Source organism: Sinocyclocheilus grahami, unplaced genomic scaffold (genome assembly GCF_001515645.1).
Source record: "Sinocyclocheilus grahami isolate Dianchi unplaced genomic scaffold, SAMN03320097.WGS_v1.1 scaffold503.1, whole genome shotgun sequence".
NCBI classification, from domain to species: domain Eukaryota; kingdom Metazoa; phylum Chordata; class Actinopteri; order Cypriniformes; family Cyprinidae; genus Sinocyclocheilus; species Sinocyclocheilus grahami.
In genome coordinates this window covers 1,525,715-1,531,189 of record NW_015505682.1, presented here as the reverse complement: position 1 = coordinate 1,531,189, position 5,475 = coordinate 1,525,715, and the positions used below count along the sequence as shown (strand labels likewise).

At 39.3% G+C, this 5,475-nt stretch overlaps 1 long non-coding RNA gene across 1 annotated transcript in view; it reads left to right on the top strand.

The window, feature by feature from the left end:
* The first annotated feature begins 101 nt into the window (after positions 1-101).
* Positions 102-5,475, top strand: part of LOC107554482 (uncharacterized) — an 8,013-nt gene continuing 2,639 nt past the window's right edge. The window contains exons 1-2 of the long non-coding RNA XR_001605059.1: positions 102-168; positions 2,433-2,438. This is a non-coding gene — a long non-coding RNA (uncharacterized lncRNA). The remainder of the gene's footprint in view (positions 169-2,432; positions 2,439-5,475) is intronic.

Here is a 5,475-nt window from a genome sequence, read left to right as displayed (position 1 = left end):
CCCCAACAGACATTCTACTGACTATAAGTAACTTTGCAAGTACATATTAATATATTATAACCCTAACCCATCTACTAATACTCTAACACTCTAATGAGTTAGTTAAACGTTAGTTATAGTCAACAGAATATGTTAAAGGGACCATCAAAATAAAGTGAAACCCATAAAGTAATGTGTGACTACATTGAGCTAAATCCAAAAAATAAACTTGTTAGTTCAATAACACTTTCAAAGTGTTCATGCTGCCTTAAATTTTAAATTTAATTTTATTAAATAAGTCAGCTCAAATATCTGATTTGTCACTTAGTACAACTTAAAGGTCCCCTGAAGTGCCTTGAAACACACAGCGTTATTCTATGTGGTGACGTAATTTCAAATGAAACAAGAAGACAGGGCGGGACATATCGAGCAGCCCCGCCCCCTTTTTAAATGAGCCAATAGTGTTTTGTTTATATCTGCACGGGTCAGAGGGAGCCGTTAAGCTTGGTAAAGCCCCATTTGACAGCCACAGTCTAATACTTTACCCCCTAGATTCAATATGAAACTCTTAGTAAAACAAAACAGTGATCAAAATCATGCTGAGGCTGTGTAGTTTTAAAAGTATTTAATATATGCCGACTCGCGCATTTGATCCACTCCGTGCGATCTCGTCTCTGGACCGGAGCCAAAGTCTGGATCGGACTGTGCGCTGCCGCGGTTCGCGTGACACAACGTGAAACCAGACCTCATTTGCCCCAATCGAAAGCATACACTGTCTGAATCGTTCCCTCTCGCCTACATTGTGCACTACGTGCCATTCACTGTACAGGAAATACTACACTGTGAACAAGTGACCGATCTCAGCTGCAGCTTCAGCGTCTATTTATAGTGTAGGGGGCGGGCGCTTCGGCTTCTAGAGAGTGTTTGATTGGTCAGAAGATTTGATGAGAAGATGAAGTAAGATGTGACGTCAAAAATCATTGAGCCGTTTTGGCGGAAGTGACGAACTAAAAGCTTTGAACGCTTATATCTTCTAAATGCAAATTCTGTCACTGTTTTGTAGCACACCCAAAAATGTTGATTTCATGGGGACTTTAACATTTCAAACTGAGCAAAATTACAACAGAATTTTTTGGTGTTACAAGAATATTTGATTAACAAATTATGCCAAATTTGTAGTCAAATGCTAATACATCCTTCCAAAATAATTACTAATCATTTGGAACTGATTATGAAGCATTTATATCATGGTAACCAACTGGTAAAGTGTTACCAAATCCATCAGAAGGAATTACTATCCCAAACCTTACAAAAACTCATAAGCTTTCAGTGATTCGTCATTACTAGGGAGTTGCATGGTCTTCATTAATAATTACTTATACATTATGTATTCATTTTAATTATGAACTTGTATATAGAAGTTCTTGTTAGTGCTCTTCAATGTCTGAAAAAAATAGTAATTAATAGTGAACTGCCTGCTATTATGGTGTTATTACTAATTTGTTAATAAGCGTTTCTGTTAGTTAACAATAGTTACTAGAATGTTAATTTCGTTACTCATTAGTTAGTGATTCAATAATGATGGAACAGGATTCTAAAGTGTTACTCATAATTCTTCTAAGCAACAGTACAAATTATCTAGCTACAACCTTGTTTTATCGCATTAGCAGTATGTTGGAAAGTATAACTATACTCTTCACTGGCTTGCAGAAGCTAGCAAAACATACACCTCTTTGACCTACACTGATGCTAGAGAACAGTTGAATTTGTTTGATAGTGGATAGCAGAGTGTTCCTTTTGTGTTAGTTTAGCCTCAGGTCTGCAGTATCCTGAGAAATATATTTTATCTGATTTTTACCAGGCTCCCCAGAATGAGAAAAAAAAACTCTTATATAGCACATTTTCCCAGTGGATGATGGAGTGGCTATCTAAGACCTTCTATCAATGCTCCAACAAACCAAACAAGCTCGGGGAGTCCAACTAGATCATTTATAGCATTAGACATTGATCATCTCTCAATACTGCAGTCTAATCTCTTTCCAAGACTGATGAGTAAATTTAGCCCGGTTTGCTACGCTAAGTGCTTGCTTGAGTAATTGACATCAATACATAGATTGAGGGTTTATCCCAGTGATTTTGAGCTTGTGTTTCTAGTCCAGGCTATGTAGAGTTAATCCATATAGATTATGTGGATTTCTTGTGTCAGGTATTAAAGCATATCATTAATGAATTTATTTTTCACACATTTTCACATTCACAGTTACAGTGGGGCAAAAAAGTATTTAGTCAGCCACCAATTGTGCAAGTTCTCCCACTTAAAAAGATGAGAGAGGCCTGTAATTTTCATCATAGGTATACCTCAACTATGAGAGACAAAATGAGAAAAAAAAATCCAGAAAATCACATTGTAGGATTTTTAAAGAATTAATTGGTAAATTCCTCGGTAAAATAAGTATTTGGTCACCTACAAACAAGCAAGATTTCTGGCTCTCACAGACCTGTAACTTCTTCTTTAAGAGGCTCCTCTGTCCTCCACTCGTTACCTGTATTAATGGCATCTGTTTGAACTCGTTATCAGTATAAAAGACACCTGTCCACAACCTCAAACAGTCACACTCCAAACTCCACCATGGCCAAGAGCTGTCAAAGGACACCAGAAACAAAATTGTAGACCTGCACCTGGCTGGGAAGACTGAATATGCAATAGGTAAGCAGCTTGGTGTGAAAAAATCAACTGTGGGAGCAATTATTAGAAAATGGAAGACATACAAGACCACTGATAATCTCCCTCAATCTGGGGCTCCACGCAAGATCTCACCCCGTGGGGTCAAAATGATCACAAGAACTGTGAGCAAAAATCCCAGAACCACACGGAGGGACCTAGTGAATGACCTGCAGAGAGCTGGGACCAAAGTAACAAAGGCTACCATCAGTAACACACTGCGCCGCCAGGGACTCAAACCCTGCAGTGCCAGACGTGTCCCCCTGCTTAAACCAGTACATGTCCAGGCCCGTCTGAAGTTTGCTAGAGAGCATTTGGATGATCCAGAAGAGGATTGGGAGAATGTCATATGGACAGAGGAAACCAAAATAGAACTTTTTGGTAAAAACTCAACTTGAGGAGAAAGAATGCTGAGTTGCATCCAAAGAACACCATACCTACTGTGAAGCATGGGGGTGGAAACATCATGCTTTGGGGCTGTTTTTCTGCAAAGGGACCAGGACGACTGATCCGTGTAAACAAAAGAATGAATGGGGCCATGTATCGTGAGATTTTGAGTGAAAACCTCCTTCCATCAGCAAGGGCATTGAAGATGAAACGTGGCTGGGTCTTCCAGCATGACAATGATCCCAATCCCACCGCCCGGGCAACGAAGGAGTGGCTTCATAAGAAGCATTTCAAGGTCCTGGAGTGGCCTAGCCAGTCTCCAGATCTCAACCCCATAGAAAATCTTTGGAGGGAGTTGAAAATCCGTGTTGCCCAGCGACAGCCCCAAAACATTACTGCTCTAGAGGAGATCTGCATGGAGGAATGGGCCAAAATACCAGCAACAGTGTGTGAAAACCTTGTGAAGACTTACAGAAAAAGTTTGACCTCTGTCATTGCCAACAAAAGGTGTATATAACAAAGTATTGAGATGAAATTGTGTTATTGACCAAATACTTATTTTCCACCATAATTTGCAAATAAATTATTTAAAAATCCTACAATGTGATTTTCTGGAATTTTTTTTCTCATTTTGTCTCTCATAGTTGAGGTATACCTATGATGAAAATTACAGGCCTCTCTCATCTTTTTAAGTGGGAGAACTTGCACAATTGGTGGCTGACTAAATACTTTTTTTAAATTAATTAATTGTGATATTAACTGTGTTGTGGTTCTTTGTTTTCTTTTTATGTTCTGTTTATTTTCATTTATAGTTATAGTTCACAAGCATGAGAAGTGAATAACTCTTCTAAGCTAAGGTCACTGAATGCTTCAAGACACACAGGCACAATTGAATGACTGAATGAGAGGGAACTATCAATAAATCTCCCATGATAACCCTCAGGACTGTATGTGACGGCTGTTTACATATATGGCCTGCACACTGACAGTTCTCTCAAAATAATGAAGTCATTTAAAGCCCCATTTGACTCACTGTGTTGATACATCTACTGAAAGGGTTTGTGCCCATCCAAATAATTAGATGTGAGAACGCCAGAGGAAAATTCATTGAGGTTCATTTATCCATGAATGCTGTTCGTTCAGTGAAACACTCTTTCCCTGCTCTAAAGGAGTATTCTACAGCAATTTGTCAGTTTCAAGTGAAGAACTGACTCAAACCTCTGTTTTCTTAGTCACAAGGGGTGATATCACATGTACGCATTCTGGTCAACACTGGAGATTTTTCCAATTGATGTCTAAAAATAGTATTTTATGACCTACCTTAGACATGCTTTGATGGTGATGGTGTTGTTAAGTACTTTGAGTGGCAGCTGTCCATATTCATTGGGCTTCATTCTCGCACTTGTTTACGTCATCCTTCCTACAGCGCTTTGTCATTATAATTCAATCACTGCAACATTATAATTTCAATGGATACATTCTGTTTTTAAACAGTGAATGTGAATTAGCCTTTTCTTATTGACAATTAATGGGCATTTGTTAAATGCACCTTCAAAGGAACAGTTCACCAAAAATGAGCATTTGCTTAATATTTATTCTTTATCAGGCCATCCAAAATGAGTTTGTTTCTTCATCGGGACAGAGAAATTTACTTGCTCACCTATTAATACCAATATTATGACACAATGCAGGGCTGTAGAGTGTGATATATGTTGCACGTGGTATGAAAAAAATCAGTCTGTGCCAGGGCTCTACAGTGCGACATATACTAGTGCTACAGCGCACATTCTATCAGCTGCAGTTCTGGTGCAGCCGTATCAGTATACTGTACAATGCGACATACATTCACATTAAATGTCAACTCAGCAGTAGAGTTACACTCATAGGACACTGCACTTATGCGCAATCACAAAAGTACATTATTAGCATCTGTTTAAACATTTAACTGACGTGCTGTTCTGACATGCGTTTTTTCTGAGCACATATACACATTAAGCGCGCGCACACCGCACACTAAAACAGCGCCTGATTACTAGACTAAGTTGTCTTTCGCGTCTGATTGATTTTGCATCTAATACTGTCAAAAACACACAAGGTTTACATTTAACAGTTGGTTGTCTAAATGCAAGTAAACAGTTGAGAGAGAAAGGGATGAGTGCAGCTCTTAAAGCGACAGTACTAAACATGCTGCCCAGGGCCGTTTCTAGGCATAGAGAGCTAGGCAGTCGCCTAGGGCGCCACCAGCTGAAGGGGCGCCAATGAGCACACGTACTGGCACTTTTAGCAGGGTTGTGATAAAGAGTGGCACGGTCACCTTGAAATATGACTGCCGCCCCCACTGGATCCCCCAACATTATTGGGCTAGAGTACTGTCAATCTGATGATGC